General features: G+C 35.6%; 1 pseudogene; it reads right to left on the bottom strand.

Annotated features, from left to right (window-relative positions):
• Nucleotides 1-264: 264 nt before the first annotated feature.
• On the bottom strand, nt 265-431 carry LOC150104950 (U2 spliceosomal RNA; annotated as a pseudogene).
• Between the last annotated feature and the right edge of the window lie 15,976 nt (nt 432-16,407).

The raw sequence follows: 16,407 nt of genomic DNA, 5'->3' as shown, positions 1-16,407 counted from the left end.
CCTTACAATCAAAACCTCCGAGTAGTTTATCTCTGGTTTGTATACTTCTGACGACTACTTGGAAGCGGTCACCGCCGAAAGGAGTAAATCCGAAAATCTGGTCAGCACCGACTGTTTCGATGAGGGCTTTGGCTAAACATCGAGGATGCAGATCGGCATCCACTTCTATTCCGAGTGTCCGCGTACGCGCAAAGCCATAGCTGGTTAGGGGAGGGGGACCTAAGCTATTCCCACCACTACCAAGTGTTTAATATTTCCCCGGTCAGGGGTTTGGGAAGATCTGTAAATTTCCGATTAAATATCGTGAACCACGATGGGACTCGTACCGATATTAACGGTTAACAACAGATACTACGAAATGCTAGTAGCCTGTTAAACTGATACGCACAGACACTATACACTTGATCTTAGCCAAAAGGCCAAGAAGCGGTTACAATCAATTTGGACAGCTAACAATCTAAATGATAACCACCATATTATTTACTTCCGAAATCGCGAAGTTAAAGCGAATAGTATTATTGAGACAATTATCATCCCGCTAGGTACGTTGGTGAAATCTGTTGATCCTTCAATTTTGTATTTTAATTAATTTTTTTATGTGATGGTGTATCTTAACTTATTTGATTTTTTTTATTATGGTCTAAATTTATGAAACAAATTTTTATAAATATGGTGTACTTAATTAAATAAAAGAGTAATTTTAGATGAAAAATTCAATATAAACTTGATTATCTAGTTCTATCATTGATTACATTCCGTACACTTCTTGAGATATGTCAGTGCTGTGGTTGATCTATAAGCTATATTTTGGAGTGAGACACATCAATCCACGTTCGTTCATGACATCCTTAAATGAGACACCTAAGCCTACTATGTTATATATGTGCAGACTCTCCCCTAATATTTGCAAGCCTGGAACAAGAATACAAATAGAGTTCTTCATACTATATGTCTAAATATTTAAAAGTTCTAAATCAAGCTAACAAAATGTTGAATAAAATAAGTTCTATACTCCTACCTTGACAAATATGCCTTCATAACGACAAAAATATTTAATAATACAGTACGTGTAAAGTTATGGATTCATAAGTTAGCAAAATATTAGTAATGGCTGAATTTAATTATTATTACGCATGTCTGGGTGTTGGTTGATTGGAGCAAAGTTTGGAATTGAATACAATTTGTGCTCACGATTTACACATGTAAGATAAGACTTTGATAGTCCTTATAAGGACTGGCTTAAAGGGTCGAAGCAAGAATGCTTTTCATCTTCCCCGTTATCTGTAGAGGACAGTGTAAAGTGCTATTGAGCTATTAAAGCTCTGATCATGGCAGGAGGGTAACAGCAATAGCATAGCCTCAGTTAGAACTTCATTGGCTACAGCATTGCCATCCATTACCCTCCAAGGGTTTCATCCATCAACCTTCCAAACCTTCAAGTGAATCTGCCAGAGCAAGACTTTGATATTATGTTATGTATAATTGATATAAATGACTTATATATTTTAAAATTAAGGTTTGTTTGATGTATATAAAATTAGGGAAATAATATGTAATAAAATTATTAAAAATTAACTTAGAATTAATATAATTTATTATTGCATGATTTATATATATACAAAATATTTAAACACGCAATGATATACGATGCTTCCTTACCGAGGTGTCCAAGGTGGGCGTCCAAACATTGAGGAATAAACAATTTTCACGACCCTCATATTGTTTAGTGTACGGATTCTGTTGAAAACAAGGAGGACCAAAAGTTTTTGCTTTGTTGCGACGTCTGCCGTCACACCACGATTTGTGTGACCACAAAGGCACTGGTTCCCTCCATCTTAAATCTCCAACTGGAGGATGTGCGAATGGAATACCCTATAATTGTTGAAAAAATATATATATACATATATATATACACGCTGAATAACAAAACAAATTAAAAAAATGAAAGATGATGGTGTTCTGAATCCCAAAGCATCGGTTGGTATTACCTCAATCGTTTATCAAGAGTTAATGAGCTGCAGTATTTTGGTGCTTTCATTCCCAGAAGGAACCGTTGTTTACGATCTCCCTGAAATACACTTTTCGCCATTATATATTCTGTCTTCAGGTGTGAGTGTTACAAATATGCCATTAGATCTCTGTGACAGAAAGCGATGTTGAGTAATACAAGGTACATCAATGACACTGCAAAGCACACGGGAATGATTGTTGTATGGTGAAAGGTGTGAAAGGCGACACGTCAGAACATGACAAGTGTGTTCCTTCGAATAAATCAGCCGACGTTGGGCAATTATAAATAAATTAATAACCGCTTGGATAAACAGTAGTGGAACGTTTGCACAGATGGCGTTGATGGTTAATTTCGTCTCCATGGAACAGCGGCTCCGACTATAGCATGAATGGCATCGTTAGAAAAGTTAGTAATTAGTTTATAAATTGAGAGCATCCATTATACATTAGCAGGCAGAAATGTAGAGGTCATGTGACCAACTAGTGGCTGATGCTGTTGAATACAACAATAGACACACGTTGTGTTCTCTTGGCACCAAAAATGTTCTCTCCCCCCCCATCTTTTTTTTTTTTAATGTTAGTACTGCGAAATAGCAACACATCATTTCGCTTGCATAAAATATAGTGAGTCATATATATATATATATAAACTTGGATTGGAGCCTCCTTAGTTCAATAGTTATCTACGATATCATTTGGTTACAAAGACTTGAGTTCGAATTCCGTCTAAAATACAAAGAACATTTATTAAGACTTTTCAACCGAAGGGAAGTAGCAGGTTATATGCGGGATAAAGAGTTTTTTATTGCTTAAAACACGAAATTAGATAGAACAAGTAATTTTTACAGACAAAATATATTCAGTAAGCACAAAACTAATAACATTATCCTAAAAATTAAAGATCTGAAAGCCAAGGACAATTGGAAGGTTAATGGGCTGTAAGTACTAGTTCTTAAAAAAGTCAACTTTTATTAGCTTATTAACTTGATTTGCAGTAAACAATGCCAATACGTCCTAAAAAGGACTGGGAGATGGACTGAATTCTTGCCTCTTTATCCCATCATCTGAATGAAGAAAATCTGTGTGGATGGGGTGTTATTGAGCTAAAAGCTCTAGTCGTGGCTGGGTAACGCAAATAGCCGAGCCTCAGTTAAAACTTCATTAACTACAGCGTTGCCATCCATTACCCTCCGTTTAAGTAAAGCGGTAAAATCTCAAAAAATCAGACGATCTCTAGGCCACTCATTCGTGGGCGAAAGACCGTCTAAATCTCCGCGTTGGTTCCACTCAGTGAAACTCGACACCAGGCAGAGCCGCTCATTCCGAAGCGGCTCTGCTTGGTGTCGAGTGAAATATTTCACCGACAAGAACCCCTCAGCGGGCCGTGCCGGAGAACACTTTCCCGGGAGACTCAAATTGCTCCCTTAAGGCAAAAACCCTAAGAGAGCGAACTCTCGAAACTCATCAGGGTAACAGCAACAGCCGAACCTCAGTTAAACTTCATTGGTACTCCATTGCATTATGTAAAGGTAAAGCCGTCTCTAAAAATTCGGACGATCCCTAGGCCACTCATTCGTGGGCGAAGGAACGTCCATCTCAGCGTTGGCTCCACTCAGTGATGGCCTTCCACCCACACGCCACCACCGAGCAGAACCGCTCAAATTCCGAAGAAAATCATTCACCGACAAAGCCCCTCAGCGGGCCGTGCCGGAGAACACTATCCCCGGAGACTCAAATTGCTCCCTTAAGGCAAAAACCTTAAGAGAGCGAACTCAAAAACTCTCGAATCTCAGCGCCCCTGGAGGGTAACATCAACAGCCGAACCTCAGTTAAACTTCATTGGAACAGCATTGCCATCCATTACCCTCCAAGGGTATTAATCACCGCATCTGACGGTGAATTGAACTTTTTTTTTGAACTTTGAACTTTGAACTTAATTGGTTGATGGACTGAGTCCTTGACTCTTTATCCCTTCATCTGGATTTTAGATTGTGGGTTATGAGATTATTGTGGGTAATTTACCCGCTCATTGTGAGCATTGAGGCTGTATCAGCTTTCTCTTGCGATGGAGGATTTCGGTTTTTTATGTTTGAAACGATCTGAGGGCTTGTAGTCCGCTGCCTGTCGAACTAGCTGATTTGTGTGATTATCCGTGATTGTGAAGAATTTCTCTACAATGCTTGCCATGTAGGTCTTAATATCTGGAAGATTGGCTTCTCGATATAACTGGATGTTTCTGATGAACCATGGGGCATTAAAAGCCATTCTTAGGCATTTATTCTGTATTATCTGAAGTCTGTTGATGTTGCTTTTAGTCGTGTGACCCCAGGTTGGAGAGGCATAAGTTAGTTGCGGTCTGATTACCGATTTGAAAAGGAGGATTTTGTTGCTTATGCTTAGGAAGCTGTTCCTGTTCAAAAGTGGATATAGCTGTGCTATAGTCTGACTTGCCTTAGTGGCAACACTGTCCATATGTGACTTGAAGTTTAGACGTCTATCAAGATGAATTCCCAGATATTTGGTAGAATTGCGCCAAGGGATGATTTTGCCAAACATTTGAATGCTTGTATTCGGTTCTGCTTTACCTCTGGTGAAAAGTACTGCAGAGCTTTTGTTTGGATTAATTGCGATACGCCACTTGGTGTACCAATCCTCCAATTCATTGACTGCTCTCTGCAGCTTGATTGTGGCCAGGTGTGGACGGAGGGATCTGGCTATAATGATTGTATCGTCGGCATACAGAGCGGTGATAGCTGGAGACAGTTTGGGGAGATCTGCCATGTATATGGAGAAGAGTAGGGGAGATAGTAGAGAGCCTTGAGGTACTCCGGCCGTGATTCTCCTCTATGTGGATCTGATACCGTTGAGTTTTATTTTAAATTTTCTGTTGTGTAGATATGATTTGATAAGTAGCACTAGTGGCAATGGAATACCAACTTCGTGTAGTTTAAAAATTAGTCCATGATGCCATACTCTATCAAATGCCTGAGTGATGTCTAGAAAAACTGCGCCAGTGTGTTGGTGCCATTCATACCCTTGGGTTATATGTTCGATAACTCTGTAAATTTGTAGCGTTGTGGAGTGATATTTCATAAAGCCGAATTGTTAATCTTGAATTATATGGTTGATATCTGTTGCCTCTTGAAGCCGTCTGAGAATAGCATGTTCGGCTATCTTACCTATGCATGAAAGAAGGCTGATTGGTCTGTAATTTTCAGGAAACTGTGTATTTTTCCCAGGTTTGGGAATTAGGAAAACGTCGGCGATTTTCCATCGTTGTGGGAAATAATTTAGCCGGAGGATGGCATTAATGATGGCTACTAGATTCATAACCCCTTTTCGAGGAAGTAACTTGAGTACCTTATTTGTTATTCCATCTGGACCTGGAGCCTTTTTGTTATTTAGTTTTCTTAAAATCTCATATACGGATTTGTTGGTGACACGGATTTGTTATTGGATTGGAATGAGGAATTTTGAGTTATTTTACGCACTTGGGTGTGAATTTTACTTATGAAATTTATATCTGTATTGATATAATTGGGGCTGCATTGTTTTTCTAAACTATCAGCAAATGCTTCAGCTTTTTCCTCGTCGTTGTAGACAACATTAGATTCACCTTGGATTGGAGGAAATGTAAAACGCTTTGAATGGAGTGAATTCATCATTTTCCATATTGATTGATCCTCTGTGTTTAATTGGAGAATTATGTTATTGCAGAGTTGGTTACGGTGGTCCTTTAAGGGCATATCGAACCTGGTTTGTTGCTCTATTGACTGCTTGTTTATCCGCTGGGTCCATTGTTCTCTGATATTGTCTTCTTAATCTGTTTTTCTCTTGGATAAGACGTTTTATATCCTGTGGAAGTTTATTTGATGGTGTATATTTGGTTATATTTGTTACCTGTGTTATAGCTGTCAGCAGTTGCTTTTCAAGAGTCTTCACTGCTTTTTCTACATCTTCGGCAGATGTTATATGCGGTATTGGACCAAGGTTTTCCTGGAAGGCTGAGGGAAGTTGTTTCCAATTTATAAATGTGGTGGTGTTTTCTGTTATATCTTGTATGGTGCCTAGTTGTAATATGATGGTGTTATGATCAGAACTTAAGTCATTGATTGCTTGTATCTGATAGCTGTGCGCTATGTTTTTTAATATAGCTATATCTAGTACATCAGGACGACCGGTAGCTTCATAATGTGTGGGTTCAGTGGGTCCTATTACTGTTATATTTCTTGAAGTGGTGTAAGAGTCGAGCATTCTTCCATTAATATTTGAGTTTCTGCTGAAGTTCTTTTTTTACGGAATTTATTGAACTTAATATTTTATTTTAGAATAATTATTAAAGGTGTATTAAAAAAATTAATTGTCACTTTAACAATATTTTCGTTAGATTATAATCTTTATTTAATTAAAAATGATTAATATAATTCATAAAAAATTATATATAAAATAAAATAAGGAACGTTATTAATCAGTATATTATTTGGTCTCTCAGGAATATTTTATATCCGGCAAGCTGTTATACCCAACGCTTCGTTGTCTTTTGATCTGATAAAAGTAAGCATTAGATCAAAAATTATTTTGTCAGTAAAGTACGTATGTTATATATGATACGTATAAAGACGCAGTCAAATAATAGTGTGGAAATGCAAGTGATGGTGTAAATAAAAGTAGCATAAATTAAATAGCTCCACTTATGAAATAAAAAAAAAACCCTAATAATAAGAAAGCTGTGAAGTCAATATTTACTGTTATTTGATCTTATGTGTTTTGTTATTATATTATTGAATGTACATCTTTCTTATTATTACGGTTTTTTTATTAATATCAATGCAATAATTTTTAGACATATTAATGAAAATTTATTTTTGGTTTCCGTGAAAATAACCAATAATTTACTGTATATATTTAAACTTTATATAATTACATTTTTTGGCGCAAATCAGAACAAAATATGTTAATTTTGAAAATTTACTATTACTCAATGAATTTCAAATATATGGCAAAATTATTTCGTGCATTTTTCCCTCCTCAGCTCCTACTGGGGACGGAATGAACACGGTAACTGAAGAATTTCACTTACTGTCAGATAAATTTGGTTTGTTAATTATTCAGACAGATAATGTAAACGAAAGAGACGTATATAGAGAAGCAGAGGACATTAATAAATAATAGGCATTTGGGAAATTCAGTACTGACTTTGATCTAGATAGACAAATATGCATCATCCTAGATATTAACACAAACATCGTAACGACAGTTAAGACACTATTGAGAAGAATCTGCCGAACAGCGAAATGTTGCTCTCTAATCTTGTTCATTGTCATCCTGTTGCTAACATGAACAACTGCAACAACGAATCATTAATAAATGTCAACACTAAGCCAAAATAAATACGATGTTTGAAATATATGCCATTTTTGTAATTTTTCTTTTAAAAATATACATTCAAAAATAAGTCGACTGTGATTATTAAATAATTTTATATTTATATATACTAAGTGACATTTATATTCAAATTATCGCGGTTCTGACGTCAGAGAGAATATCTACCAATCAATACAACTATCAATATAAGTACTCAGTCAATCAATAAATGCTTGACGCTCAACCTTTGTTAACTTACACTATAGTAAAGAATTAAATAAGAATATAATTTCTTAGCAAGTATAATTTATTTTGTAAACAAGTCAAAAAAATTCAACAATAACACGCTTTGTTATCTTTTGTTTATTTATTTTTCACATATCACTACCTTTTAAGCCCATTCTTCATCCTGACATTTATTTATTCCATTTTTACAACTATTTAGACTATTTTTTCAAAAAAATAAAATAAAAATATTATTTTCTAAATTTTCATTGTAACTATAAACATATTCATAAAATAATATTTCTCTCAAAATAGTAAATTATTTTATTCAATTTCTAGCATAAAGCTAAGACATCATTTACAATTTTATATAATTATTTTATAATTAAAATTGTGAAAGAGCGTTAACTTCTAAAATATAAATCACTGCAATTACATGAATTCATGTCATAACATTCATAATTATTACAGAAAATGGCTGATAATGTTACGCTGCCAATAGTAGTAGTTATTACCACTAAAGTACTCGGAGATGCCTGATGCACGAAGCTACAGCATGATTGCACTCGCCACGACTCTTGCAGTATTCTCTGAAACGAAAAATAGCTGAACACCTCCGGAAACACTTAAATTCCAATTATCGATTCTCGGAACAGTAGACACTTGAACAGCGTGGAAGATATCGGGTGTTTCCTGATCGGGGGAACGAAGCGTGTAATATAAAGTTGAATGTAGCTCAGGAAGTAACCCATTAAATTCTTACCACAGGTGATGCTTCAGGCCTTCTCCATCTCCTACTTGGGAAGTATGAGAAATTTTATTATTTTTATCTAGTGGGTTTTTATATTATCCAGCACTGACTTCGAAATCAGCCAATTTAAGCATTAATGAATGACAATTTATATAATTGACACAGAGTTTAATTATATGAATTTAAATATCAGTCTAAGAACATGTCAATAGACGGTTAAATGATTTTATTGTTCGTTATTGAACAACAAACCACTTTGTTACTGGAACAAAGCATTGGAAAAATTGAAAAGGTTTCGTAACGCAAAGTAATTTCCACAGATAATCTAGTGACGTATTTTTCCTGCTTCACCGGAGCCATCTGTTCAGTTTTCCTGCAAGGTTGTTAATTTTATCTGGTTTACGTTGAATGCAATTTCATGTTTGTAACGAGGACAACAAAGGGGTAACCTTTCGATAAACAGCTTCAAGAGCGGTTAAGAGTACATTATCCTATGAAGATAAGACAGAGGAACCTGAAGAGGACTTAAAATTAACAATAAAAAATAATAAAATGAGCAGCACCGATATAGTGTACCAAGATATGAGAATAATCACAAAACCAATACAACGTGAAAAGAGATCAGGGGGTATTCATGAGATTAGGGAAGAATGGCGAGGGAGATTGTTCCCGAAAGAGAGAAAGATAATTCTTTCGATCGATCATATGCATGCTGATAAAACGAGAAACAAACAATTGAGACAGAAAACAGGTTAATAACACTTTCAGTAAAGAAAAGTTGTGGCTAAGCTATAACCTGTTTCTACAGCCTGTGATGTCTATTGATTGGATAAGTTGTTGAGATCCACCCGGAAAAAGTTTGAAAGATGAATACCTCAAGTTTGTTAAGAAAGATTACACTTTTCCCCGATCTTTAATCATTTTGTTTGAAGAGATAGAAGAAAGCAGGAAGTTTTGCTTTCAGAATTGATCGGCGTAAAATTATACGTGAAAGGCTTAATTGCAGAACCACCGCCACCTGGAGATAAAAGTGTCTCAGTTGTTTTTCTCTCCCTTTCCTCCTCTGCAATTAAACCTTTATCTTCAAACTTTTATTGATACCTTTATTTTATGATGTTACAAACTGACAATTTCAAAACTCTCATTTGAAACTAAATTGTAAATGCCAATCATTTAAAAGACAATTTTAATATGAGTATCAAATCACTTAATTATTAAATCACTTAAAGTTAATATGAACGAATAATGTTTCTGGCGAGTTCGGTGAAGCAAAAATGCTTTTCATATTCCCCTTTGTCTCTGTAAAGGAAGAACTTTGAATGGAGGGTTTATGAGTAATAAGCTCGCCCAGTGAAATTAGCTGTGTTCAGCTGGATGTAAGATTGACTTGGGCCTTTTATATTTGTAGCTTTCCGCTTCATTATATTCCGAAGCTTCCTTGATTAACGGGTTTGGGTGGTTGTTAAAGAACTTCTCAGCTAGATCTAGGAGAAGGGAGGAGATGTAAGGATGTAAGGTTATTATAAACTCCCAGATCCACTTCTCTATGGATCTGGAAGTTTATAATAACCCAAGGGGCATCTAGAATCATCCACAGGCACTTATTCTGTAATCTCTGTAGTTTTTGAATATTTCTGTTAGCGGTGTAACTCCATGCTGGGGATGCGTAAGTGATGATCGGTCTTATTACCATCTTGTATATTATTAACTTTGTTTGTGTACACAGTTTGTTTTTTCTGTCGATCACAGGGTAGAGCTGAGTAATTACTTTGGATGTCTGCTTTGAGACTGTGTCTTACATGATTGTTGAACCGGAGTTTTTTTTTTTTTATCAAGAATCACTCCAAGATATTTGACTTCAGTCTGCCATGGAATCTTAACTCCCAAAAGATGAATGTCCTCCATACTATGGATTGATTTTCTTTATTGTAAACAGTATGGCTGAACTCTTCTGGGGGTTTACTTGGACCCTTCAGTCTGCCAGCCACCTCTCTAATATATCTATACTGCTTTGAAGTTTTCTATTTGCCAGTTTTGGGCTAAGAGATCTTGCCATTAATGCAGTATTCTCTGCATATAATGCAGTGAATGTTGTTCTCGGGTTCAGAGGGATGTCTGCTACTAGACTGAGAACAGGAGAGTGGCCAGAAGAGAGCCCTGAGGTACGCCTGCCAAGACATTGCGTCTGGGTGATACTGTTTCGTTGATTTTGATTTGCATATCTGTCTTTCAGGTATGAGTGGATTATTTTTGTTAACTTCATTGGCAAGTTAAATTTTATGAGTTTATAAAAGAAGGCCTTGATGCCATATTTTGTCAAACGCCTTCTCAGCATCGATGAATATGGCAGCTGCATTGAGTTTCCAATTGTAGCCTTTTGTGATAATCTCCACTAGCCGGTGTATTTGTTGGACTATGTTATGGCCCTTGCGGAAGCCAAACTGCTCGTTGGGTAAAATTTCTAACTTATGTGTTTCTGCTTGAAGCCCTGTGAGGGTCACTTTCTCTGTCATCTTTCCGAGGCTAGACAACACGCTGATAGGTCTGTAGCTTTCGGGAGATGAGGATTTTTTGCAGGCTTCTTCAGTGGCATGATGCTGGCTGTATTCCAAGCATTTGGAAAATGCTGGTATCTAAAAATGGCATTGGTAATGTTGATGAGATGGACTATGGCCTTTCTTGGAAGTAGTTCTATTATTCGGTTGGTTATGCCACCTGGCCGTGGAGCCTTTTTACTGCTTAGGTGAGTTAAGCTATTCATTATTTCTGCCGTAGTGGTGGGAGTGATATGTTCTGAATTATCAATACGCTGTCGTGAAGTCATGTTAACATGACGGTGAATCTTGTACACAAGGTTAATGATTAGATTTGCATAAGATGAATTGCACTGTGATTCAAGGTTATCTATTAGTGCTTCAGCTTTCTCTTTATCTGTATGAACATTCCCTTTCTTGGTTTGTATGGGGGATATGAGTTGCTTTTTGGTGCAGATGGCTCTTAAGAATTTCCAGACGGAGTGATCTTCAGCATTGGTGTTAGCCAATTTGGCTTCCCATTGATGGTTTCTGTGTTTTTGAAGAGCTTCACGAACTTATCTGTTTAAGTTGTTCAGTACTGTTTTGTCTTGTGGGGCTCTTGTATTATGGAATATCTTTGTGGCTCTGATTAGGTCCATGATTTCCTCTGGAATACGGTTGGTTGGGTGGAAGACAGTGGTTTGCCTGACTGATTCCATTGATTTCTGAATTTGTATAGTTGAGTTATTTAGTCTTCTGAGTCTATCTCTTCCTCTTCCTTTTTACGGATGTTGGTCACGGGACCAATATAATCCGGAAGAACCTTTGCTAACGTGTCCCGTGGTATGAATGTATGCGGGGAAGAGAATTGATCTGATGAACCTAGATTAAGCACTATGGGACTGTGGTCAGAAGATAATTCATTAACTGTTTCTAATTTATATTGGTATCTTATATTTTTAAAAATATCGATGTCTAGCACATCCAAGCTTCCTGATGGGCTGTAGTGGGTGAGCTCGGTAGGTCCGGCCACAACAGCAGAGTTGAACATTGCGTAGTTGAATAGCGTGTAGCCTTTGGTGTTAATTGAAGAGCTGTACCAAGCTGTGTGTTTTGAACTGACGTCTCCTGCTATTATTATGGAGTCATTGGATCCGAGTATGCAGTCCAGATCTATTGTCAGTAGAGGAATGCTCGGAGGATTATAAGCAGCAGAGCATCATAGATAGCATTATTCACATTCAATGAATTAATATTTTAATTACAACCCTTTAAGAGTAATAAGTTAATTAGTATGTCATGAAAGGACAAAGTATTATCGATATATTAAAATGCTATTTCTGATAAGATCAAAAATACGCACATAATAAACTTATCTATGATAATCAAAGAATAATTCGTAATAACATTAATCTGATGTTATGATACCCTATTTAAATATCATGAAATAAGAACATCATACCCTGATTATGAGGACATCATAACCATGTATTTATAACAATGATAATTGTGAATATAGGTGACTTTTATCTAACAAATAACATTTATCCGTAATGCTAATATTTAAAAAACAATTGACAATTGACAATTATGACTTTAGAGGTGAAGCAAGATGCTTTTCATATTCTCCGCTATCTGTTGTGGTTACAGTGAAGGTAAATTTTATGAGCAGATTGCTCGCCCTGAAAGGGCATGGAGATTATGCATCACTAAAGGAGGCTAATATAGCTTTTGGTCTTCTATATTTGAATATGTCCGTTGGATCGTATGCTGCAGCTTGCTGAACCAAATCTTTGGGATGTGTGGACGTGTTGGATGCTAAGGATTGCAGAAAAGAGAAAATATAAGGAATATTTGTGTCTCTGTGGAGTTGATTGTTTCTAACATACCACGGGGAGTTCAGAATCATTCTCAAGCACTTGTTCGGCACTCGCTGTATTTTGATAATGTTAGCATTAGAGGTGTGGCTCCAGGCTGGAGAGGCATAGGTGATTATAGGACGAATTGTCATCTGGTGTAGTTGCAATTTGGTTCTGTTGCTGAGCTTGCTATTTCTATTCATTAACGGATAGATCTGAGCTATGGCCTTAGATGCCTTTGTGCACGCAGACTTAGTATGCTCATTGAAAGATAGCTTTTTTGTCGAGAATCACACCTAGGTAATTTGTTTCTGTCTGCCAGGGAATTTTAGTATTGAATAGTAACACATCTCCAACAGGGGACATTGGCCTCTTTGAGAAAAGAACGGCTGAGCTTTTCTGGGGGTTGACTTCCAATCTCCACTTAGAGAACCAACCCTCCAGCTTTAGAATGTTTTCTTGAAGCTTTCTGGTAATGAAATGGGGTTTGAGAGATCTGGTTAGTATTGCAGTATCGTCCACATACTGGGCCAAAATGGAAGTCATCGGATTGTGTGGGATGCCTGACATGTATATATAGAGAACAGCAATGGAGCCAATAGAGATCCCTGCAGCACTCCAGCAAAGATGTGGCGCCGAGAGGATGTAGAACCGTTGATTTTTACTTGCGTTGATCTATTCTGAAGATATGAATGGATTAAGTGAAATATTTAAAAAACCCTTATAAGGACTGGCTTAAAGGGGTGAAGCAAGAATGCTTTTCTCCTTCCCCGTTATGTGTAAAGGACAGTGTATGGATATGGATAAGGTGTAATTGGGCAATTAATGCTCTGATCGTGGCAGGAGCGTAACAGCAATAGCCGAGCCTCAGTTAGAACTTCATTGGCTACAGCATTGCCATCCGTTACCCTCCAAGGGTATTGGATTGAATGAATCAATCACCGCATCTCATCTCACGGTCGATTGATCTCTCATCCTCCAGAGGCCTGACCTATTTAAAAAAACCTGATAGTCCTTATAAGGACTGGCTTAAAGGGGCGAAGCAGAATGCTTTTCATCTTACCCGTTATCTGTAGAGGACAGTGTAGGGATAAGATGTTATTGAGCTATTAAATTAAAGCTCTGATCATGGCAGGGGGTAACAGCAATAGCCGAGCCTCAGTTAGAACTTTATTGGCTACAGCATTGCCATCCATTACCTCCAAGGGTATTGGATTGAATGAATCAATCACCGCATCTCACGGTCGATTGATCCCTCCTAGACCATTTAAAAAAAAATTGACAATTGACAATTGACATTTATGTCTTTAAGGGTGAAGCAAGATGCTTTTCATATTCCCCGCTATCTGTCGTGGTTACAGTGAGGGTAAAATTTACGAGCAGTTTGCTCGCCCTGAATGGGCATGGAGATTATGCATCGTTATAGGAGGCTAATATAGTTTTTGGTCTTCTATATTTGAATATGTCCGTTGGCTCATATGCTGCAGCTTGTTGAATCAAATCATTGGGGTGTGTGGACGTCTTTAGAAAAAACTTGGAAGCTAAGGATTGTAGATAAGAGAGAATATATGGAATATTTGTGTCTCTATGGAGCTGGCTGTTTCTAACATACCACGGGGCGTTCAGAATCATTCTCAAGCACTTGTTCTGCACACGCTGAATCTTGATAATGTTAGCGTTAGAGGTGTGGCTCCAGGCTGGAGAGGCATAGGTGATTATGGGACGAATCGTCATCTGGTAAAGTTGCAATTTGATTCTGTTGCTGAGCTTGCTATTTCTATTAATTAGCGGGTAAATCTGAGCTATGGCTTTAGATGCTTTTGCACATGCAGACTTGATATGTTGGTTGAAAGATAGCTTTTTGTCGAGAATTACACCCAGGTAATTTGTTTCTGTCTGCCAGGGAATTTTAGTATTGAATAGTAACACATCTCCTGCAGGAGACATTGGCCTTTTTGATTTAAAAAAAAAAAAAAAGAAACGTTGTTCATCTATAGTTATTATATTATTATCGTTGATGGGTGTTGTTATTATAAACAGATTTTAAATCTAATAAAAACTATTTAAAGTAATACTTAATTATTATTTATTATTATGTAACACATCCATATATTATAATATATAATATTATATATAAATTATATATGTTAATTCTAATAATAATATAAGCAAATTATGTTATATTCTAGTTATAGTATATTACATGTAAATTATATATTTAATTCAAAAAATGATACGACGTTTTTAATAAATGCTAACCGGTGTATTTATTTTTATTATAAAGTGATTAAAATCTAAGAAACTATTTAAAATAAGAGATGAGATATATTTTAATAAAGTTATTTTAATCAGAGTAATAGATGGTTAAATGATGCTGATACATTTCCTGGTTGAAAATGGGTTCTACGAGGTTTCCATAAACTTCAGACTTCATGAAAATATGAGGATGTCACTTGTCGAAATGTCTCTGTAGACAGAAGGAAGCTGACCTAAAGTACTGCCATCAGAAACATTTCATGGATAACGCCAGATATGAACGGGAAGATAATCGCATACACGAAAATGCTAGATGTTAAAGGGCATCGTAGAGCACGCTCCTACAGGCGACACCTGTGTGAAAAAAGTGTTAGCCATTCTCTCGAGGAAATTACTTCTCAAATAAATCGTGAGGAGAGAGGGACTAGCAACGAAAATAATCTTTTAAAAAAATAAAAATTGAGCATTATAAATGATATCATTTCTCAGAGCAGGAACAAAACTTGTTACTCTGACGAGCATCCAACAGAAATCGTCGTCGTAAATCACGCTCTGTGTAGCACTCTCGCGGCTGTCGCCTACATGGTGATCAAGCATCTGTGTCCCAATAGCCTCATTACCAAAGAATTTCCCACTTGCCACGATCCTAAAGGAAACAGATAAAGTTATGTATCAATCCATCACTACTGCGAATGGGATCGAAAGAAGAGCAGAATCATTTTTTTTAACCTGAGTTCGAATGCAAGTAAAGATCTAGAATATATATATATATATATTTTTTTTTTTTTTTAACCTGAGTTCGAATGCAAGTAAAGATCTAGAATATATATATATATATATATATATATATATATATTTTTTTAACCTGAGTTCGAATGCAAGTAAAGATCTAGAATATATATATATATATATATATTTTTTTTTTAACCTAAGTTCGAATGCAAGTAAAGATCTAGAATATATATATATATATATATATATATATATATATATATATATATATATATATATATATAGAATATATATATATATATATATATATATATATATATATATATATATATATATATATATATATATATATATATATATATATATACATATATATATATATATATATATATATATATATATATATATATACATATATATATATATATATATATATATATATATAGAATATATATATATATATATATATAGAATATATATATATATATATATATATATATATATATATATATATATATATATATATATATATATATATATATATACATATATATATATATATATATATATATATATATATATATACATATATATATATTATTTATATTATTTTTTATTTTTTTATTTTTGAAAGGACTTGTGTGATCAGTTATTTTTCAGTAATACTTTTAACACCAGCATTATTAGTGCTGAC

Source organism: Typopeltis vanoorti, chromosome 7, assembly GCF_054136105.1.
Source record: "Typopeltis vanoorti isolate ZY-2024b chromosome 7, IOZ_Tvanoo_1.0, whole genome shotgun sequence".
Lineage (NCBI taxonomy): Eukaryota > Metazoa > Arthropoda > Arachnida > Uropygi > Thelyphonidae > Typopeltis > Typopeltis vanoorti.
Note: the sequence above shows the minus strand (reverse complement) of the source record. Positions and strands in the feature narration are given on the sequence as shown.